General features: G+C 37.8%; 2 non-coding genes across 2 annotated transcripts; one reads left to right on the top strand and one right to left on the bottom strand.

Annotated features, from left to right (window-relative positions):
• Positions 1-4783: 4783 nt before the first annotated feature.
• Positions 4784-4890, bottom strand: LOC148567919 (small nucleolar RNA R71). Its single transcript, XR_015882304.1, has one exon. It is a non-coding gene; the product is annotated as a small nucleolar RNA R71 (small nucleolar RNA).
• Positions 4891-22550: 17660 nt separating this feature from the next.
• On the top strand, positions 22551-22658 carry LOC148567918 (small nucleolar RNA R71). Its single transcript, XR_015881483.1, has one exon. It is a non-coding gene; the product is annotated as a small nucleolar RNA R71 (small nucleolar RNA).
• The last annotated feature ends 2190 nt before the right edge of the window (positions 22659-24848 follow it).

The raw sequence follows: 24848 nt of genomic DNA, 5'->3' as shown, positions 1-24848 counted from the left end.
CTTTCAAGATTAATTGATAATTAATGGTTGTTCCGTTTAGTTATCCTTTACTAGGTAAAGGGAAGTCAAACAAGTTGGAATACTACGTCTATTCACGAGTTGCAACCCACTTAGTTCAAAGGGATTGGTGTTGGTGACTAGAGAGCAATCCAACAGTTAACGCAATTACAATTTCTCTTTTAATCCCTCCAACTCAAGAGTTCCTTTCAATCAACTCCCCATCAAGTGAGGGAACTACTCACTCATTGTAAATAATAAATCCATAACATATGAAAGGGATTTAAAAGAAGACATGATAAATAGAAATTAAATTGATTAATTAGAAAATAAAAATAATCTTTGTATTAAATAAGCATAAAAGTATCCCAATGGTGAAATTAAACAAAGCAAAGAACATGAAAGAATAGTACCCAGTAAAGAAAACGAATTAGAATGACGGAGTCTTGATGAGGTAATAACTCTTCTCAGTGTTCCAATACAAAGAGCAAGTAAAAATTAAAATCCTAAAACTATAAATGTCTAGAGAGAAAACCTAGAGGAGGAGTAAAACTAGATCTCTACACTCAAACTGTGTAGAATGAATGTTTTGCTTTGTTTATGCATGTTCTCTAGCTCTAGTCTGCTGTTCTGGGCCGAAAACTGGGTCAAAATGTGGCCCGGCATTGCCCCCAGCGATTCTGCAAATTATGCAGATCGCGCATGTCACGCGATCGCGTCACTCATGCGGACGCGTCATTCGCGTTTTCGCTTTACCACGTGGGCGCATCATCCATGTGGCCGCGTCACTCGTGCTGTTCCATGCCGCGCAGTCGCGTCATCCATGCGGCCGCGTCACTGCTATTTTCTCTCTTCTGCGCGGTCGCGTTGTCCATGCGGCCGCGTCACCTCTCGTTGGTTATCTCCTCAATTTCTTGTGTTCCTTCCATTTTTGCTAGCTTCCCTTTCAAATCTCCAACTCATTCATGCCCTATAAAGCCTGAAACACTTAACACACAGATCACGGCATCGAATGGAATAAAGGAGAATTAAAATGCATAATTAAAAATCTCTAGGAAGCAGTTTTCAATCATGTACTAATTCCAGGAAGGAAATATAAATGCATGCTAAATTAATGAATAAGTGGGTGAAGATCATCATAAAACCACACAATTAAACACAATATAAACCATAAAATAGTGGTTTATCAGTTCCCATATGAGAATTCCGAAGGGCGATGTCTCCATGGAGATGTGTCGGGTTGGCAGTTGAACCGACAATGTGATATCACAGCCAGTAGGGCAGGCATTCATCATATGCATTTTCTATCTGTTTGTATGCTTTGGCTACTTGAAATGGCTTGCCTATTTGTATAACATGCTTTTTTGCTATTTGAATTACTTGCCATATATGCTTCTATTTGTGATTTACTTGCCTTGTATATAATTGTGATTTCTGCTGGGAGTGAGGAGGTTCGGAAGGCCGTGGCGATGGGATCGCCTAGAGGATAGGTTGGTGAAGGCTGTGGGACAGTGGTGTTTGGTTAGAATAGAAATCCCCTAAGGTAGATTACCCGATTTAGTTATGTTAAGATTGATATACTTATGCATATCTGCTTTAGTATGCTTTAAGATTGAATCTTGTGATGGATATGGAGCTTAGGATTGCCTTTGGCATTCCGGGGTCTTATATCCTACATCACTGGGCATTGTTACCATACTGAGAACCTCCGGTTCTCATACCATATTTCTGTTGTGTTTTTCAGGTACAGGCCACAACCTACCTTGGTGAGTTGTCTGGTTGGTGACAGAAGCAGAGGATCTGGATACTTCTTTTGAGTCATTTTGGGTTATTTTGTATATGTCTCTCACTTTGTATTTTTTCTTTTCCTAGAGGCTTTTAATTGAGAGAATAAAACTTGTATAAGCTCTTTTAAAACTTCAGTTTTTAGTTATCTGTATATGGCTAGCCGGTTTAAACTCTGCGAGCCGCGGCTAGTTTCTTATTATTATTATATACTTATCTATGTTACCTTATATCTGTTTCTTGTACCTTAAACGAGTAGTTTTGTTAGTACGTTTTTGAGCTTTTGAAATCCTGCTTTGAGCTATATCCTTCATTGGACTTCTAGAATATATTATTTCCTTCTATATATAAATATGTATAAGCCTTAGAAATATCGTAATCTCTGATTAACCTTTGCCTTACGGCTAGAGGTAAGGCTTAGGGTAATTAGGGTGTTACATTTAGTGGTATCAAAGCGGTTCGTCCTCGTGAGCCTGAGGGATGGACCGATTGTGCTTCATTGCATACTCTGGGTCATTTATTTCTTTCATGCTATTTAGGTTATCTACTTGATAGTTCATAGCATGCTTGTTTGTGAGTTCCTGTTTTGGGGATAATTGAAACACTAGGCTTTTGATATTGAGACTGATCACCTTAATATCGACTGTTTGGTGTAGACAGGTGATGCGTGAGCATCTTTCCTATCTTTTCCTAGTGAATTTGCATTTAATTTGTTGAGTTTAATCAAGAACTAATTATCTTTTAGCCACTATGGGTGCTACTTTGAGTCTTGTGAAATTCTGTTTATTTTAGGTAGCATTCGACTGGATTTGATGGAGTTTCTTCAGCACAAGAATTAAAGGAGATGACCAGCGAGGAGCGACGCATACGCGCACCTGACGCGTGCGCGTGATTTGATGATTTGCACTGTGAAGCATGCGTGTACCTGACGCGTATGCGTGACTGACACATACTCGTGACATGCGCCACGTGCAGAAAATGCTGAAAATGCTGGGGGCGATTTCTGGGCTGTTTTTGACCCAGTTTTCGGCCCAGAAGACACAGATTAGAGGCTGTAAAATGGAGGACACAGGGGAACACTTCCCGTTATTTCCCAAGTTGGGCATGGATCCTACGAAGCAAGTGGTCCCCATCTATCAATTGAAGACTTGCTGATTATTTAATTAATTCTGATTTAAACTTTATTTTTATCTTTAAAATAGGAATAGATATTATTTTAGTTTTAGAAATTAGATTTTTAAATTAATTAGGATTAGATATAAAAGAGAAAAGAAACTTATTTTCTGGGGATTATTCCATTCCAATTTACAGTTTACCAGATTCCTAGTTTTTCACTCTAAACCATGAGCAACTAATCCTCCATTGTTAAGGTTAGGAGCTTTGTCTATTTGTATGGATTGATTCTATTGCTTTTCTATTTTAATTCATGTACTGATTTATAATTCAAGAATTGTTTTCGTTATTTATCTTATGAATTTGGGTGGAACGGAAGTATGACCCTTTTTCTAATTGAGTTCTTGTATATCTTGGAAAAGCTCTTTACTTGAACAACAGCTTGAAAACAATTTCTCCTAAATTCTAAATTGTCTGGACTTAACAGGATACGTGACATATAATCCTCTTATATTTGGATAATTAGGATTTTTGTAGCATAATAACTATAATTAAACTTCACCCTCTAATTGGACTTAATTGACCAAGGAATCGGCAGTTAATGAGAATTAGAGGAGACTAGAAAGGTCTAAGGAATTAGGGTCTAGTCACATACAGTTTGCCATGAATTAAAATTTTGCATGATTAAAATGGTTAGTAAGAAACGTCAATCCGGAAAATAGATAACTCTGAAGCCTTAACTATTTTCTCTATATTTTATTCCCAACTTATTTACTTGCCTGTCTTCAAACTCTGAATTTACTATTTAATGCTTTTTGGACTCTCAAACACTATTTTCTGCTTGTCTAACTAAGCCAATCACTCAATTATTGTTGCTTGATCCATCAATCCTCGTGGGATCGACCCTCACTCACTTGAGGTATTACTTGGTACGACCCAGTGCACTTGCCCGTTAGTTTGTGGTTATAAATTCCGCACCAAGTTTTTGGCACCGTTGCTGGAGATTGTTAGTGATTGACAACTATTAGTTGCTTGATTGCTTAGATTAGGCGTTTTAGTTTTAATTTTTATTTAATTTCTACCTTATTATTTTTGAATTTATTATCAGTAATTTTTCTTAATTTCTAAAATTAAGTTTGGTGTTTCCTAGTTAGTTTTATTTTAATTTTTCTTATTTGATTTGCCTAATAATTTCGAAAATTTTAGTCTTAATTTTGCTAGTAATTTTAGAATTTTAATATTTGTTTGTTTCATTCAATATTTTTATCTCTTTATTCAGGTTACCTCACTAGGAATTTTCTGCACTCTGACGTAGAGAGTTCCATCTTTTCTTGTCTTCTGTTTGTTTATGCGCAGGAACAGAGACAAAGAACATCTCTTAGACTTTGATCCTGAACCTGAAAGAACATTCAGGCAGCGTTTGCAACAAGCAAGACTCTACAAGGCTGCAGAATCCACTATGGATCCTTACAATGCTGCTAATGCCAATGTGGCAAATCCGAATGGGAATGAACAACAAAGGAGAGTGCTTGGCTCTTATTCTGCTCCTACTGCGGATCTTTATGGAAAAAGCATTGTGGTGCCTCCTATAGCTGCAAACAACTTTGAGTTGAAGCCACAACTGGTCACTCTGGTGCAACAAAACTGTCAGTATCATGGTCTTCCCCAAGAAGACCCAAATCAATTTATTTCTAATTTTCTGCAGATTTGTGATACTGTGAAGACAAATGGAGTGAACCCTGACGTATACAAACTCATGCTCTTCCCATTTGCTTTGAGGGACAGAGTAAAGCTATGGCTAGATTCCCAACCCAAGGAGAGTTTTGATACTTGGAAAAAGGTTGTTACTGAGTTTCTTACTAAATTTTTCCCACCAAAGAAGCTGACTAAGCTTAGGATGGAGGTTCAGACTTTCAGGCAGATGGATGGTGAAACTCTTTATGAAGCTTGGGAGAGATACAAGCTATTGACTAGGCAATGCCCTCCGGACATGTTCTCCAAATGGACCCAACTAGATATCTTTTACGAAGGTTTGGGTGAAATGTCCAAGATGTGCTTAGATAATTCTGCAGGTGGTTCATTGCACAAGAAGAAGACACCGGATGAGACTATTGAGCTTATTGAGTTGGTTGCTAGCATCCAATATTTATACTCATCTAACAGGAATCCTGTGAACTTGGAGACTTCTCAGAAAAGAGGTGTGTTGGAAATAGAAGCTGTTAATGCTATTCTTGCTCAGAACAAGCTTATGTCTCAGCAAATAAATTTACTTACTCAGCAGATGGGTGGCATGCAAGTCTCAGCTATCAACACCCAAAATCCACCTCAAGAAGTCCCTTATGACATGACAGGTAATTTTGTACAAAATGAGAATTATGATTATGCTCAATCTTTTTCTGAACAGGTAAATTACATGGGGAGTGGTCCTAGAAACCCCAATAATGATCCATACTCTAAGACATACAATCTTAGATGGATGGACCAACCTCAGAGATCTCAGAATTTCAACAATAATTCTCATGGCAGTTTCCAACAGAATAATCATAATAACTACCAAATTCAGTCTCATCAACAACAACCACCTCAACAGACAAACTCTCAATCCCAACAAGATTCTAATTGGGAGATGATGAGGAGTTTTATGCAGGAAACCAGAGCTTCTATTAGAAACTTGGAGGTGCAATTGGAGATTTAGAACTTGAGAGGTCTGCAAATACAATTCAAAACTTGGAGATTTAGATGGGTCATTTAGTCACAAAAGTTAATGAAATTGATAAGAGGACCATTAATAGCCTTCCTAGTAACACAATTCCAAATCCAAGAGAGGAATGCAAGGCTATCACCTTGATAAGTGGACAAGTGGCAAGTATGGAAGCATAAGTTAATGAGGAGCCAGTTGAAAAAGAAGCTCCAAGGGAGAAGAAGGAAGAAGTAGAGCACGTCCCTCCAAAGCGTGCGGACAACCCATTCCCAGACTCTCTTGATACTTATCCTATATTGCCAAAGGCTTCTGAGTACAAGCCTAAAATGTCATATCCTTAGAGACTTCAAAAGGAGACCAAGGATAAGCAGTTTTCAAAGTTCTTGGAAGTCTTCAGAAACTTGCAAATCAATATTCCTTTTGCTGAGATTTTGGAGCAAATGCCTCTCTATGTCAAATTCATGAAGGAATTGTTGTCAAAGAAGAAGCCTTTAAAGCGAGATGAAACAGCGGTCCTGACTATGGAATGTAGTGCCATAATTCAGAATAACTTGCCAAGGAAGATGCCAGATCCAGGGAGCTTTCAAATTCCATGCACCATTGGGAGCACAACCTTTGAAAAAGCGTTATGTGATCTGGGAGCAAGCATCAATGTAATTCCCTTGTCTGTGATGAAGAAGTTGCAAATCCAAGAGGCACAACTGGTGCACGAAAATTACTTCACAATGTAATTTCGCACAACTAACCAGCAAGTGCACTGGGTCGTCCAAGTAATACCTTACGTGAGTAAGGGTCGATCCCACGGAGATTGTTGGCTTGAAGCAATCTATGGTTATCTTATAACTCTTAGTCAGGAAGACAATAAAATAATTCACTTATCAAATATGATTGCAAGGAGAAAAAGGGCAGAACACAAATTATACTTGTATGCAATGATGGAGAATATGTTGGAGTTTTGGAGATGCTTTGTCTTCTGAAATTATGCTTTCCTCTGTTTTCTGATTCACGCACGCACGTCCTCCTATGGCAAGCTGTGTGTAGGTGGATCACCGTTGTCAATGGCTACCATCCATCCTTCCAGTGAAAAGGGTCCAAATGCGCTATCACCGCATGGCTAATCATCTGCAGGTTCTCAATCGTACCGGAATAAGATTTACTATCCTTTTGCGTCTATCACTACGCCCAGCACTCATGAGTTTGAAGTTTGTCACAGCGATTCAATCCCAGAATCCTACTCGGAATACCACAGACAAGGTTTAGACTTTCCGGATTCTCATGAATGCTGCCATCAATCTAGCTTATACCATGGAGATTCTGATTAAGGAATCTAAGAGATATTCATTCAATCTGATGTAGAACGGAGGTGGTTGTCAGACATACGTTCATGGAGTGAGGAAGGTGATGAGTGTCACAGATCATCACCTTTTCCATAATGAGGCGCGAATGGATATCTTAGATAGGAACACGCATGTTGAATGGAAAACAGAAATACTTGCATTAAGTCATCGAGACGCAGCAGAGCTCCTCACCCCCAACAATGGAGTTTAGAGACTCATGCCGTCAAGGAGTACAAAGTTCAGATCTAAAAATGTCATGAGATACAAAGTAAGTCCCTAAAAGTTGTTTTTATACTAAACTAGTAACCTAGGTTTACAGAAAATGAGTAAACTATAACAGATAGTGCAGAAATCCACTTCTGGGGCCCACTTGGTGTGTGCTGGGGCTGAGACTAAAGCTTTCACGTGCCTGGGGCTGTTTTGGGCGTTCAACGCCAGCTTTGGATCCTTTTCTGGCGTTGAACTCCAACTTGCAACTTGTTTCTGGCGCTGGACGCCAGAATTGGGCAGAGAGCTGGCGTTGAACGCCAGTTTACGTCGTCTATCCTTGAGCAAAGTATGGACTATTATATATTTCTGGAAAGCCCTAGATGTCTACTTTCCAAAGAAATTGGAAGCACGCCATTTGAAGTCCTGTAGCTCCAGAAAATCCATTTTGAGTGCAGGGAGGTCAGAATCCAACAGCATCAGCAGTCCTTTTTCAGCCTGAATCAGATTTTTGCTCAGCTCCCTCAATTTCAGCCAGAAAATACCTGAAATTACAGAAAAACACACAAACTCATAGTAAAGTCCAGAAATATGAATTTTGCCTAGAAACTAATGAAAATAAACTAAAAACCAACTAAAACATACTAAAATCTATATGAAATTAACCCCAAAAAGCATATAAAATATCCGCTCATCAACAACCCACAAGGATAGCATTACAGATGGCAGACAAATCTATGAAGCCTGCATATGGATTAGTGGAGAATATCTTGGTCAAAGTGGGTAAGTTCTTCCTCCCAGCAAATTTTGTGATTCTTGACACAGGGGAGGATGTGAATGCCTCTACAATTCTAGGAAGACCATTCCTAGCCACTGGAAGAGCTCTGATTGATGTAGAAGTGGGTAAATTAGTGCTTAGAGTACATGATAAGCAACTGGTCTTTCATGTCTTCAAAGATATACATTCAATAGGTGAAGAAGAGAGGTGCATGCAGACTGAGCTTATTGATCCAAACCTTCAACAACCCCCTGATGACGGACAGCAGAATCTGCAGCTCAAACCCCCTTTGGTGACAATCAATAAAATTCCTCCTGACATTAAACCTAAGTTTGGTGTTGGGAATGCATCATCCACCAAGGAGGAGGTTCCCAAAAAGAAGAAATACACAGGGAAAGGAGAAACAAAAAGATCCCCACTGAAGGTTTCTCCCAAGGAATGAAGGTGGTATTGATTAAGAATCCAGTATGGACTTATACAGTAAACAGAATCCTCTCTCTAGAGCATATTGAGCTACTTTATGGAGACACAGGAAAGAAGTTCAAGGTGAGGGGTGAAGAGCTGAGCCCCTATGATCCTCCTCCTTAGAGGAGCTGACCATCAAGCTAGGGACGGTAAAGAAGCGCTTGTCGGGAGGCAACCCGATGTTTTCGTATCCTTAGTTTAATTTTCGTAGAACTGATTTTATTATTTATTTGAATTTCATTGAGTTCTTATTATTTTTCCTTTGTTTTACGTGTATTCTAATCATGCAGCTATCTTAGAACAAGAACCGAACATTATAAAAAAAAGGTGTTCAACGCGCAAGCGTCGCTGACGCGTACGCGTCATGCTTGAGTACGCAACACCAAAGAAATAAACAGAGAGTTGAGCAGGAGTGGCGCTAGAACTATGTTTTGCACACAACCAAGCCCACGCGTACACGTACTTCACGCGTTTGCGTCGTTTGCGCTTTTAGCCACCCACGCGTACGCGTGACCCTGAAAATTGGCGCCAATAAGTGTTTGGGCAGAGAGTTGTGATGGCTTGGGGCTGAAACTGTGCTAGAGGCACAAACTTGATCACGTGTACGTGTCCCTGACGCGTGCGCGTCCAGTCCACAAATGGCCATCCACGCGTGCGCGTGCATGACGCGCACGTGACATATAAGAATTTTGGTTCCCAAGCCACGCGAACAGAGAGTTGCGTGTGCACGCGGCTGCCTTTGCGCGATTCACACAAACCAAGGGCACGCGTATGCATGCATGAGGCTCACGCATCACTATGAAAATCGCGCGCCAAACGCGTATGCGTGCTATACGCGTACGCGTCGCATGCGCCGCACAACTCCACTAGTGCGCCGCCCAGTTTTGATTTTCATTCTCTCTCCTTTCCAAATCCTAATTCTCTCTTGTTCTTTTATCCTTTTATTCTTCTTTTCATCATACTATTTGTTTTTGTTTTCAGTTCTTCTTTGCTCGAGGACAAGCAAACCTTTAAGTTTGGTGTTGATGCTTCGCTTATGGCTTTTCTATTTATTTTAATAGCACCAAAAGGAGATGAATGTTCTTCATGGAGGAATGAGATGGCCACCAGCATAACTGATGACTTGCATCATCTACCCCTTTTTCTTATCTAAAAGGATCATAAAAAGAGCATAATCTCATTTATCAATGCAATTTCATGAACTAAATGATATATATTATGGTAGATTGCTTTGTAATGGGGTTGTGCTGAATTTCAGGTGAAAAGAACAACAAAAAGGGGGAGAAAACAATAAAAAAGATAGGGCGTAGCTGGGCGTGCCACTTGAAGCTATGGGCGTGGCACGCCAAGCCAACACTCCAGCAAAGAAGGTTGAAGAATTTTACATGGGCATGCCACTTGGAGCTCTGGGCGTGGCACGCCAAGTTGTGAAGCCAAGAAGTCAAAGAGGGCATGCCACTTGGTGTTTTGGGCGTGGCATGCCAGGCTTAATTTCCAGAGGAGTGATTTTGAGCCCCACTATGGGCGTGGCACGCCAAGCATTGGGCATGGCACGCCGGGGCATATGCCAGCCTAACCTTCTCTCATTCAAATGAAGATATCTTGCGCTACACAACTTCAAATGAGATGATTCTAGTACCATTAGAAAGTAGACATCCAGGGCTTTCCAACCATATATAACACTTTATAATGGACTCTGGAATTGAGGAAGATATTGATCCCGAAATCACAGAGAGCAAAAGACGTTACTGCAGAGTTACCAGCCTGACCTCTTCATCTTCAAAGGGATATAACTTGAGTTATAGAGGTCCAAATGATGTGATCTTGGTGGCGGTGAAAAGCTGACATCAAGATCTTTCCAATGATATATAATACTATATAGTGGACATTAAAACTGGAGGTGAAAAAGGCTATTAATTCAGCATTGCAAAACCTGGGCGTGCCACTTGATATCGAAGGTGTGGCACGCCAGGTCTATTTTCATAATGGGCGTGCCACTTGAGGTTCTGGGCTTGGCACACCAGTTCTACTAGCTAGAGAGCATTATCGAAGGCGTGACATGCCAAAGGGTGCCCGTGGCACGCCAGTTTCATAATATATGGGCGTGGCACGCCAGAGAGTGGGCGTGGCACGCTGGGCTACCTGACAGACTGACCTATCCACCTTCAAATGGGCATAACTTGAGCTACAAAGGTCCAAATGAGTTAATTCTAAAGGCGTTGGAAAGCTAACATTCAGAGCTTTCCAAAAATATATAATACTAAATAGTGGACATTCATTTTTAGGCCCAACCAACTCCATACTTTCAACATTGCAAAGTGGGTCATACTCCAAAGGGCAAAATTAAGTGGGAGTGGCACTTGAAACCACACGCCAACTTCTCCCTGCAGCCCCCAACCTTCAATCAAGCCCACTCCAACTCTCATTCAAGCCATACTTATCAATCAATCAAGGCCACAAGAAGCATCTAGAATAGTTTGATTTCATTTCATTGTAATTTGCTTTTAATTTCCTTTAAGTTTGTAAATTAGGAGAGCCTATATAAAGGCCTTAGTTTCATAGAATTACTCATGCTGGATTGGGGGAAGTCTTAGGACCCTCTCCGTTCACCATCAATTTCTTCTCTTTTCTTTCTTACTTTGTAAATATCTTTTAGTTATGAATTACTAACTCTTTCCATTGAGAAAGAGAGCTCTATTGTTTTTCAATGGATTGATTATTTTTATTCTTCTTCTTCTCTTCATCTCTCTTTGATTTACTTGAAAGAATTTCGTTCTTCATTCTAGCATTCAATTATCTTGGAAAAGAGATTGAATGCAATTGGGTTTTATGGGAACCTTGGAAGAGGAAACATAAAACCATGCATGAAATTCTTTCTCACACTTAAATAGGATTTGAGTTTTTGTGTTTGGATATGGTGACATATAATCCTCCCTCTACTTGGACCAAGAAAAGTGTGTGGTATAATCAGGGACCATTCTTCATCTCTTCTCATGAGCAATTAGACCAAGGAATTGGCTATTGATCAAGATTTGAGAGATTGAGTCACCAAGGAATTGGGACTCAATCAATCATGATTGCCAAGAGGTCAATGAGTTGCATGATTAAAGATGAGATGAAATCAATTAATCCAGAGAATGTAATATCTCTTGATTCCAATGTTTATTTTATCTTTCTTTCTTTTATTTACTTTATGGTTATTTACATTTTTTGCACTTTACATTTCCAGCACTTTACTTTCTTGTACTTTACTTTCCTTGCCATTTATTTTCTTGCACTTTATTGCTTTCCTTTACTTTCATGTCATTTACATTTTCTTGTTTGATTATCACTCAAAATTTGAATAGTCTAACTAGGATAATCAATTAACTATTGTTTGCTTTAATTCATTAATCTCTGTGGGATTCGACCCCACTCCTAGTGGGTTATTACTTGACGATATTTGGTGCGCTTGCTAAAGAACAGATTCATTATATGTGGGTAGTGAATTCCGGTCATCATGTTTTATGGCGCCGTTGCTGGGGATTAATTGTGATTAACAAACTACCGGTTGGTTGATTACCTAGATTAGACATTTTTTCCTTTATTTTTTTTTGTTTTTGTCATTTAATTTCTTTTTATTTTCTCTTGCTACTAAGGTGTTTGTGTTATTGCCTCACTAAGAATTCCTCATCTGTGACAATGGGGATTCTAATTTCTTTTGGTAATTATTATTTGAGACAGAGTATTTTGCAAGTAAGAATGGAGTCTACCTCATCTTTTGATCAATCATGTCATATGGGATATTGCCCACCACCATAAAATGATTCTAGTCATTTTCCTAATGGTGGCTGGGAATATCACCAAAGAATGATATAGTATGAGCAATCAAATGAAATGGAATACCTCCCAGAGCCACAAAATAGTTCATATTGTTATAACAACTATAGAAATTTTGGCTTTGGGAGAAATTTTAATGCTGCATACCCCATTCTTCAAGGACTATCATCCCATAATTGTCAAACATATGCACCTCCACAAAATCTTCTAGAATTTGCAATAGAAGAACTCTCCAAGAGATATCTCTTTATTGCCCAACTCAGTGAGTTTTTAAGGCAAAATATAAGAGAGGCAATTGAAGATATGGAGATCTCAAGGAGAGATCAAGAAGAGCAAATGAGACAATTGGCACAACATTTTGTTGATGAACCAACCAATGTCTTCCCTTGGCCAGGGGAAGAATATCATGCCATCAGTCTAAGGAGTGGAGAAGTTCTTAATGAGGGTGAAAATAAGGAATTGGTAGAGCAAAAAGAAGAGATCCCTGTACTAAGTAAGCCACCATTCCAAGAAGTTCTTAATAAAGAGGATACTCCAACCATCTCACAATACCCAAGTGTTGAAATTCAAGAAGTGAAGGCAATCAACAAAAGCACAAAAAAGAGGATTGTGACCAAGGAACAAAGAACTATATGCATGAAGAACAAAAGGTCAACTACAAACAATCCAACCCCTACCCCAACAAGCAAAGCAAATCAAGAAAACAACAAAAGAAAGTTTGCCGGGAGGCACTCAAAACAGGGTACATCAACTTGCTCTTCTTTCCCCTTGAGGTCATTCGTCTTAACAAATTGGAAGAAGAGGAAGAAAGTTGAGAACAACATGTCAAGCTAATGACATTAAAAGATCGCTTGTTGGGAGGCAACCCAACCGTAGGTAACATTTTCTTTCCTTGCTTAGTTTACTTTCAATAATTTGGCATATGATTGCATTCTAAGTTTGGTGTTGCCATGCAACAATTTGATTTTCATTCTTCACTGGGTACTTGCTTCATTCTAAAATGAAAGTGTCACACTAAGTTTGGTATTGCCACTTATCTTTCATGCTATGTACCATGCACACCACTTATTAATGCAATCATATTGCCTCTGTTTCTTTCTTGTGCCTTTATTGTGATTCTTAATTTTGTATGCTTAAACACATGTACTACTAACACTCTATTGTTTAAGACATTCATGAACTATCATAAACCCCATCACCACTGTTTTATTTGTTGCTTGAGGACAAGCAATCATTCTAAGTTTGGTGTGGGAAGGGGAAGAATAGGAGGAAAGTGACAACAACAATGAAGATGAACTACAAGGTGGTAAAGTTTCTTTTCCTCTTATTTGTTTCCAGTACATTTAAATTGCATGATTGTCTTCTATTTCCTTTGTATACATGTGTGTTGTGAATAAGCATAGCTTGATTGTTGAATTGTAACATGTGCTATGACATTATGACTACCATCTTGAGTTTTGTGAGTTCAAAAGCAATTTAGTTTCATGATCATAAACAAACAAGGTTATTAAAGAAGAACTTAGCATGAGCTTATATGTATTGGGAAGCTAGCATGATTATTATTGCTCAATTGCATTAGAATTTGTTTAATTGAAGTTTTCATCTAGGACATTTTATGAAATTTTTGAAATCATGCAAACCTTGAAGAAGCATATGCAAATTGTAATGACCCAACTTCCAGAACGTCATGATCGTACCGAAGGTAAGGCGTTACCAACCTGCTTTCCTTTATTAACTATTTACTATTGAGCCTTTAGTTCGATATCGCGATTTAGTTTTATAGAAAATTCCAGAAAATTTTGTTTTTGATAATCAAAATCATATATCAAACATTTCAAAGTAATAATAATCACATAATTATTAATAATAATATCTGTCATACAAAAGATTTCAAATAAAACTCATATACAAATCCTATCCCTCTGTATAAAATAAAAATCTTAAGCAATAAGGGCGAGGGAACTCTATGAAAGCAAATTAACTCACACTTAACTCATAAATAAATTCTATAATCGCCCCAGCTTCACACTGTGTCTTCGAACCTGTGTCACTGAAAGGGTGGAAAATTTTGGGGTGAGAACAAACCACACGTTCTCAGTAGGGAATGGGAATGCCGTAAAAGTAATGAAATAGAATGCAAATAATTAACATACTCAAGGAAACTATATTTTTATCAAACTCTTATGAAAATACTATTCTTGGTTTTACTTTAATTACTTATTTACCTCTTCCAAAGAAAATCTCGAAGCTCAAGACAAATTCCAAAATATAAAACTAGTCACATTAAGCATTTCTTAACCACACAATTAATTTTCAATCACAACATCAATTCTTAATCATCATCATACATTCACCAAATAATAGCACTAACAAAAGATTCAATTCAACACACAAATAAGTCATAGCAAGGCAAACAGCATAATCACAGGGAAGTACAACGAGCAAACCCAATCAAATGCAGATGCGCAAACAACGATGATGCATGTCTAGCCCTAGTGCAGGTAATGAGCTCATTTCTCGGTTTCTACCCGCTTCCGACGTAACCCGAAGCAGCTGAAACGGGAATGGTTTTCCAGTCAGCATAGGTACAGTTCTCACTAACTGACGTATGCGTCCTATCTTCTGTAAGCAGACTCTGCCTTACAAGTGACGGCATTCCAGCCTTGTATAAAATCATATTCTCTATAAGCAATCCTTGCCTTACAGGTGCGGCATTCTAGCCGTGTATAAATTAATATCCTCTGCAAGTGATCCCAGGTTATCAGTTGCAGGTACAACTCTCAATAGCTGTGTAACACTGGAAAACGTTCTGTGGTCGTACCACTATCTATCTGACTACCTTCACGCAGCAAATCATCACATAATCATTCTTATTACCATCATTCATTATCATTCTCATTATTCGTCATCACATTCACATTCTTATGCAATATCTTTTTCTTTCTCTGTTCAATCATACTATACAAACTTTACATCTTTCACTTTTGCAATATCTTGGCTCAAGCCATTTCTCTTTACCATTCGTTCATAAAAATCTCAATCATCAATTCAGTTCATAATCTCTGCTATGGAAACCTTGAGTCAAGCCAACTTTAAAACTATCTTTCATTTTAGTTCTCTATCAAAGACTCAAGAAAATCATTTATTTTTTAAATTCATTAAACACTTTTCAAAACATAACCTTTCATTAGAAGTAATCAAATAAAACTCTTTCTCAAGTTTATCAACTTCACAAAGATTCAAAAATCATCTCTCTTACTATTCAAATTCAAATATTATTATTTCACCAAATTTCTAAAAAGGTAATCCTTTATTTCAAGCCCAAAACATAACTCTTTCTATATTGAATCAAATTCAAAACATAATTTCTTTCTTAAATAATTCAAGTTCGAAACATAAACCCTTCCTTGGTAATTCAAATTCAAAATATTATAATTCTTTTTTTAACTAAATAAAACTCAAATAATATGATTATGGAAGTTGAAATATTCTAAAATAACTTCTCAAATAAAATCTCAGATTTTATAAAATTTCGGCAGCACCTCCCCTAAAACTCGGACTTAGCCACCCTTACGGGTTCCCTCTTTCTCAACAAATTACCAGCCTTTTTATCAGCAGTTTTCACAACAACAGAATCTCAGTAATCATTTCATCATAAATCAGTTTAACAATTGACATCCTAACAATAATTAAAATCAGAGTTTCCATAAACCGTCCTTTAAAGGTAGATCAGTTCAGCCTCCAGAATTCATAACTAATATTCCAAACACCATCCTTTCATATTTCTAGTTATTTTTAAAGTTCTTTAGTCATTAGCAAAGTTACCATTTTATTCTAAAGATCACACTTTAGGAAAATATTTCAGTAATCATCCTCCAATCCTTTAACCGTTCTCAAAATCAACTCTAGTTAACCTTAAATCAACAATAACAACCAAATTAAGAAATCAATGTAACCCGAAATTTAGGTAACAAGCATAGCCTCAAACCAAAATCAACCTCATCAATTAATCGCTTACAACAATGAAACCAGTCACAATCACAGCCAAGTCAAAATCAATAAATCATGACACAGAAAATTAGTCTAACCATTAATAAATTATTTATATACTCTTAAAGTTTACTAAATTATTTCAGAAAATAACAGGTTCTCAAAACAGTTTAATCCCTTAGTTCCAATCCTTCAATAACCACCAAAACCAATCTCAACTAGTCACAAGTAAACTTCACAGCCACATTCAATTCCCTTAGTTCCCATACATCAAATATCCAATTCAACATCAAACAAGACAATAATTCACTCAAAATCAGAATCTCAACCAATTCATCGCGGAATCAATAATTCAGTCACATTTCACAACCACATCTAATTTCAATTATAATTAAAAGTAACCACAACCACATTCAATTCTAATCATAATTCAAAATAATCACTTCAACTAACTATTCTCAAACATATTTCAAACAATTCACATCAATTAATCAACTCTTAATCATTATTAACTATTTGCAATTATCCAAATAACTTTGTAGGCATTCTAAATTAAAAATGTTAAATCCCCTACCTCAAAGTCGAAACTCACGGAAATCACTAAACCCAACAGCTCCGTTGGCTGTTCTAACATCCGTTCTGCTCTCTTAGCAGCTATTGGTATGCGAAATTGCTACTCAGGTTGTGAATTATTGTTCGAAATTGATTCCCCGGCAATGGCACCAAAAACGGATGCACAGGACCATGGTCTAAACATATCTTCACAACTTCGCATAACTAACCAGCAAGTGCACTGGGTCGTCCAAGTAATACCTTACGTGAGTAAGGGTCGAATCCCACGGAGATTGTTGGTATGAAGCAAGCTATGGTCACCTTGTAAATCTCAGTCAGGCAGATATAAAATAGTAATGAGGTTTTCGAATTTAATTAATAAAATAGGGATAGAAATACTTATGTAAATCACTGGTGAGAATTTCAGATAAGCGAATAGAGATGCTTTCGTTCCTCTGAACCTCTGCTTTCCTGCTATCTTCATCCAATCAGTCTTACTCCTTTCCATGGCTGGCTTTATGTGATACATCACCATTGTCAATGGCTACTTTCGGTCTTCTCTCGGGAAAATGATCCAAATGCCCTGTCACGGCACGGCTAATCGTCTGGAGGCATCACCCTTGTCAATGGTTTCATCTTATCCTCTCAGTGAAAATGGTCAACGCATCCTATCACGGCACGGCTATTCATCTGTCGGTTCTCGATCATGCTGGAATAGGATTTACTATCCTTTTGCGTCTGTCACTACGCCCAGCAATCGCGAGTTTGGAGCTCGTCACAGTCATTCAGTCATTGAATCCTACTCGGAATACCATAGACAAGGTTTAGACCTTCCGGATTCTCTTGAATGCCGCCATCATTCTAGCTTACACCACGAAGATTCCGATTAAGAGATCTAAGAGATACTCATTCAATTCTAATGTAGAACGGAAGTGGTTGTCAGGCACGCGTTCATAGGGAATGATGATGATTATCACGTTCATCACATTCAGGTTGAAGTGCGAATGAATATCTTAGAAGCGAAATAAGATGAATTGAATAGAAAACAGTAGTACTTTGCATTAATCTTTGAGGAACAGCAGAGCTCCACACCTTAATCTATGGAGTGTAGAAACTCTACCGTTGAAAATACATAAGTGATAGGTCCAGGCATGGCCGAATGGCCAGCCCCTCTGATCTAAGAACCAGGCGTCCAAAGATGTCTAATACAATAGTAAAAGGTCCTATTTATAATAAACTAGTCACTAGGGTTTACAGAAATAAGTAATTGATGCATAAATCCACTTCCGGGGCCCACTTGGTGTGTGCTTGGGCTGAGCTTGAATGTTATACGTGCAGAGGTCATTTGTGGAGTTGAACGCTAGGTTTTGATCCATTTCTGGCGTTCAACTCTGGTTTTTGGATCCTTTTCTGGCGCTGGACGCCAGAATTGGGCAGAGAGCTGGCGTTGAACGCCAGTTTGCGTCATCTATTCTTGGCCAAAGTATGGACTATTATATATTTCTTGAAAGCCCTAGATGGCTACTTTCCAACGCAATTGGAAGCGCGTCATTTCGAGTTCTGTAGCTCCAGAAAATCCATTTTGAGTGTAGGGAGGTCAGAATCCAACAACATCAGCAGTCCTTCTTCAACCTCTGAATCTGATTTTTGCTCAAGTCCCTCAATTTCAGCCAGAAAATACCTGAAATCACAGAAAAACACACAAACTCATAGTAAAGTCCAGAAATGTGAATTTAACATAAAAACTAATGAAAATATCCCTAAAAGTAACTAGATCCTACTAAAAACATTCTGAAAACAATGTCAAAAAGCGTATAAATTATCCGCTCATCACAACACCAAACTTAAATTGTTGCTTGTCCCCAAGAAACTGAAAATCAAATAGGATAAAAATAAGAGAATATACTATAAATTCCAAACTATCAATGAAACATAGCTCCAATCAAATGAGCGAGACTTATAGCTTTTTGCCTCTTGAATAGTTTTGGCATCTCACTTTATCCATTGAGGTTCAGAATGATTGGCATCTATAGGAACTCAGAGTTCAGATAGTGTTATTGATTCTCCTAGTTCAGTATGATGATTCTTGAACATAGCTTCTTTATGAGTCTTGGCCGTGGCCCTAAGCACTTTGTTTTCCAGTATTACCACTGGATACATAAATGCCACAAACACATAATTGGGTGAACCTTTTCAGATTGTGACTCAGCTTTGCTAAAGTCCCCAATTAGAGGTGTGCAGGGTTCTTAAGCACACTCTTTTTTTTGCTTTGGACCTTGACTTTAACCGCTCAGTCTCAAGTTTTCACTTGACACCTACACGCCACAAGCACATGGTTAGGGACAACTTGGTTTAGCCGCTTAGACCAGGATTTTATTCCTTTAGGCCCTCCTATCCACTGATGCTCAAAGCCTTGGGATCCTTTTTATTTGCCCTTGCCTTTTGGTTTTAAGGGTTATTGGCTTTTTGCTCTTGCCTCTTGGTTTTAAGAGCTTTTGGCTTTTTTCTGCTTGCTTTTTCTTTTTCTTTCTATATCTTTTTTTCGCCTATTTTTTATTTTATTTTATTTTTTCTGCAAGCTTTGTTCTTTGCTGCTTTTTCTTGCTTCAAGAATCATTTTTATGATTTTTCAGATTATCAAATAACATGTCTCCTTGTCATCATTCTTTCAAGAGCCAACATATTTAACATTCTTAAACAACAACTTCAAAAGACATATGCACTGTTCAAGCATACATTCAGAAAATAAGAAGCATTGTCACCACATCAATATAATTAAGCTAAGTTCAAGGATAAATTCGAAACTCATGTACTTCTTGTTCTTTTGAATTAAAACATTTTTCATTTAAGAGAGGTGATGGATTCATAGGACATTCATAACTTTAAGACAAAGTTACTAACTACTAATGATCATGTAATGAAGACACAAACATAGATAAGAACATAACATAGAAAACGAAAAACATAAGAAATAAGAACAAGGAATGAATCCACCTTAGTGATGGTGGCGTTTCCTTCTTGAGGAACCAATGATGTCCTTGAGCTCTTCTATGTCTCTTCCTTGTCTTTGTTGCTCCTCCCTCATTGCTTTTTGATCTTCTCTTATTTCATGAAGGATGATGGAGTGCTCTTGATGTTCCACCCTTAGTTGCTTCCAATAATTGTGTGGAAGAAAATGTATCCCCTGAGGTATCTCAGGGATCTCTTGATTTCAGTCAAATGTTCTACCACTGAGCTATAGACCCTTGATGGAAGCTTTTGTCTTCCCTTTCCTCTTTCTAGAGGTTTCTCTGGCCTTAGGTGCCATCAATGGTTATGGAAAAAAACAAAAAAGCTATGCTTTTACCACACCAAACTTAGAATGTTGCTCGTCCTCGAGCAAAAGAAGAAGGAATAGAAGAAGAAGAAGAAGATATGGAGGAGATGAAGGGAGGTGTGTATTCGGCCATATGGGTGGGATTGGGTGGGAAAGAGATGTTGAATTTTGAAGGTAAGTGGGTGTATGGATGTGAGTGGTAAAGGGTTAATAGGGAAGAGTGTTTATTGGGAATAGAGGATGATTGAGAAGATAGAAGAGAGTGAGTGGAGGTAGGTGGGGATCCTGTGGGGTCCACAGATCCTGAGATGATCCTGTGGGGTCTACAGATTCTGAGATGATCCTGTGGTGTCCACAGATCCTGAGGTGTCAAGGATTTACATCCCTGCACCCAATTAGGCATGCAAAATGCCCTTGCACTCAACTTTGGGCGTTCAGCGCCAGATTGGTGCCCATTTTGGGCGTTCAACGCCCATTTGTTGCCCATTTCTGGCGTTGAACGCCGGAACTATGCTTGTTCTGGGCGTTCAGCGCCAGGATGCTGCCCATTTTGGGCGTTCAGCGCCAGAACCAGGCTCTGTTCTGGCATTGAACGCCAGGCAGATGCTCCTCCAGGGTGTGATTTTTCTTCTGCTGTTTTTGATTCCGTTTTTGAATTTTTTGTTTATTTTGTGACTCCACATGATCATGAACCTATAAAGACATATAACTAAGAAAAATATTGTTAGATAAATAAAAATTGGGTTACCTCCCAACAAGCGCTTCTTTAATGTCAATAGCTTGACAGTGGGCTCTCATGGAGCCTCACAGATGTTCAGAGCATTGTTGAAACTCTCCAACACCAAACTTAGAGTTTGGATATGGGAGTTCAACACCAAACTTAGAGTTTGGTTGTGGCCTCCCAACACCAAACTTAGAGTTTGACTGTGGGGGCTTTGTTTGACTCTGCTTTGAGAGAAGCTCTTTATGCTTCCTCTCCATGGATGTAGAGAGGGATCCTTGAGTTATAAACACAAGGTTGTCCTTATTCAATTGAAGGACTAATTCTCCTCTGTCCACAGCAATCACAACTCTTGCTGTGGCTAGGAAAGGTCTTCCTATGATGATGGATTCATCATCTTCCTTTCCAGTATCCAGGATTATGAAATCAGCAGGGATGTAAAGGCCTTCAACCTTTACTAGCACGTCCTCTACTTGTCCATAAGCCTGTTTTCTTGAATTGTCTGCCATCTCTAATGAGATTCTAGCAGCTTGCACCCCATAGATTCCCAGTTTCTCTATTACAGAGAGGGGCATGAGGTTTATTACTGAACCAAGGTCACACAGAGCCTTAAAGATCATGGTGCCTATGGTACAAGGTATTATGAACTTTCCAGGATCCTGTCTCTTCTGAGGCAATGTCAGTTGATCCAAATCACTTAGTTCATTGGTGAACAAGGGAGATTCATCTTCCCAAGTTTCAATACCAAATAATTTGGCATTCAGCTTCATGATTGCACCAAGGAACTTGGCAGCTTGCTCTTCAGTAACATCCTCATTCTCTTCAGAAGAGGAATACTCATCAGAGCTCATGAATGGCATAAGGAGGTTCAATGGAATCTTTATGGTCTCTAGATGAGCCTCAGAGTCCTTTGGTTCCTCAGAGGGAAGCTCCTTATTGATCACTGGACGTCCTAGGAGGTCTTCCTCCTTGGGATTCACGTCCTCTCCTTCCCTTACAGGTTCGGCCATGGTGCTTATGTCAATGGCCTTGCACTCTCCTTTTGGATTCTCTTCTGTATTGTTTGGGAGACTACTAGGAGGGATTTCAATGATCCTTTTACTCAGCTGGCCCACTTGTGCTTCCAGATTTCTAATGGAAGACCTTGTTTCATTCATGAAACTTACAGTGGCCTTGGATAGATCAGAGACTAAGTTTGCTAAATTAGAAGTAGTTTGTTCAGAGTTCTCTGTCTGTTGCTGAGTGGATGATGAAAAAGGTTTATTATTGTTAAACCTGTTTTTTCCACCATTATTAAAGCCTTGTTGAGGCTTTTGATCCTTCCATAAGAAATGTGGTTGATTTCTCCATGATGAATTATAGGTGTTTCCATAAGGTTCACCTAAGTAATTCACCTCTGCTATTGCAGGGTTCTCAGGATCATAAGCTTCTTCTTCAGGAGAAGCCTCTTGAGTACTGTTGGATGCAGCTTGCATTCCATTCAGACTCTGAGAAATCATATTGACTTGCTGTGTCATTATTTTGTTCTGAGCCAATATGGCATTCAGAGTATCAATTTCAAGAACTCCCGTCTTCATAGGCGTCCCATTACTTACAGGATTCCTCTCAGAAGTGTACATAAACTGGTTATTAGCAATCATGTCAATGAGTTCTTGAGCTTCTGCAGGTGTTTTCTTTAGGTGAATGGATCCACCTACAGAAGTATCCAATGACGTCTTTGCCAATTCAGACAAACCATCATAGAAGATATCCAGGATGATCCTTTCTGAAAGCATGTCAGTAGGACACTTTTTGGTCAGTCCTTTGTATCTCTCCCAAGCTTCATAGAGGGATTCACCTTCTTTCTGTCTGAAGGTCTGAACGTCCACTCTAAGTTTACTAAGCTTTTGAGGAGGAAAGAACTTGGCTAAGAAAGTCGTGACCAGCTTATCCCAAGAGTTCAGGCTGTCTTTGGGTTGAGAGTCCAACCATATTCTAGCTCTGTCTCTTACAGCAAAAGGGAAAAGCATGAGCCTGTAGACTTCAGGATCTACTCCATTAGTCTTAACAGTATCACAGATCTGCAAGAACTCAGTTAAGAACTGAAAAGGATCTTCAGATGGAAGTCCATGAAACTTGTAGTTCTGCTGCATCAGAGAAACTAGCTGAGGTTTCAGCTCAAAATTGTTTGCTTCAATGGCAGGAATGGAGATGCTTCTTCCATGTAAATTGGAATTAGGTACAGTAAAGTCACCAAGCATCCTCCTTGCATTATTATTATTTTTGGCTGCCATCTCCTCTTCCTGTTCGAAAATTTCTGAAAGGTTATCTCTGGATTGTTGTAATTTAGCTTCTCTTAATTTTCTCTTCAGAGTCCTTTCAGGTTCTGGATCTGCTTCAACAAGAATGTTCTTGTCCTTGCTCCTGCTCATATGACAAAGAAGAGGGCACAGAAAAATAATAATAATAATAATATGGATCCTTTATACCACAGTATAGGGATCCCTTTGTGAGTGGAAGAAAAGAGGGAGACAAAGAATGTGATGTAAAGAAAGAAACACAACTGTGAGGAGGGCAGAGATGTGAGATGAGATGTTAGTAAATGAATAAATAAATAGAATAAGATGGGAGAGGGAGAATTTTCAAAAATAATTTTTGAAAAAGAGTTAGTGATTTTCGAAAATAGTTTTTGAAAAAGGTTAGTATTTTTTTCGAAAAATTTTAAAATCAAAAATAAAAATAAAAATAATTAGTTAATAAAAAAGAAATTTTTGAAAAAGAGGGAAGATATTTTCGAAAATTAGAGAGAGAGAGTTAGTTAGGTGGTTTTGAAAAAGATAAGAAACAAACAAAAAGTTAGTTAGTTAGTTGAAACAAATTTGAAAATCAATTTTGAAAAGATAAGAAGTTAGGAAGTTAGAAAAGATATTTTGAAAAATTTTTTGAACAAGGTATGATGAGAAGATATTTTTGAAAAGATATGATAGGAATTAGTTTTGAAAAAGATTTGATTTTTAAAATCACAATTAATGACTTGATTCACAAGAAATCACAAGATATGATTCTAGAACTTAAAGTTTGAATCTTTCTTAACAAGCAAGTAACAAACTTGAAATTTTTGAATCAAAACATTAATTGTTATTGTTATTTTCAAAAATTTGATATACAAATAAGAAAATTATTTTTGAAAAATATTTTTGGAATTTTCGAAAATAACTAAGAAATTTGAAAAAGATTTGATTTTTGAAAAAGATTTGATTTTTGAAAAAGATTTTGAAAAAGATAAGAATTTCAAATTGAAAATTTTGATTTGACTCATAAAAAACAACTTGATTTTAAAAATTTTTGAAAAAGTCAATCCAATTTTTGAATTTGATGAGAGAAAAAGGGAAAGATATTTTTTTTGATTTGTGAATTTTTATGATGAGAGAGAAAAACATGAAAATTATGCAATGCATGAATTTTTTTTATATCAAAACATGTGATGTATGCAAGAATGCTATGAATGTCAAGATGAACACCAAGAACACTATGAAGATCATGATGAACATCAAGAACATATATTTGAAAAAATTTTTAATGCAAAGAAAACATGCAAGACACCAAACTTAGAATTCTATAATGCTTAGACACTAAGAATTCAAGAATGCATATGAAAAACAAGAAAAGACACAAAACATGCAAATGCAAAGATCAAACAAGAAGACTTACTAAGAACAACTTGAAGATCATGAAGAACACTATGAATGCATGAGAATTTTTGAAAAATGCAAGATGCACATGCAATTGACACCAGACTTATAACATGACTCATGACTCAAACAAGAAACACAAAAAATATTTTTGATTTTTATGATTTTCTAATTTTTTTGGATTTTTATTTTATATTTTTCAAAAATTATTTAGAAAAGAGAAAAATAAGGATTCAAAATTTTTAATATGAATTCCAGGAATCTTATGCTCTAAAGCTCCAATCAAAGGGTCAGGCATGGCTTAATAGCCAGCCAAGCTTTAGTATGTAACTCAGACATGACACGTCTAACATGCCCTACAGTCGTATTAGACATGGCTTTACAGCCGGCCATGCT

This window comes from Arachis ipaensis, chromosome B4, assembly GCF_059453495.1.
Source record: "Arachis ipaensis isolate K30076 ecotype BB chromosome B4, ASM5945349v1, whole genome shotgun sequence".
Lineage (NCBI taxonomy): Eukaryota > Viridiplantae > Streptophyta > Magnoliopsida > Fabales > Fabaceae > Arachis > Arachis ipaensis.
The sequence above is the reverse complement of the archived record's forward strand: the minus strand, read 5'-3'. Positions and strand labels throughout refer to the sequence as shown.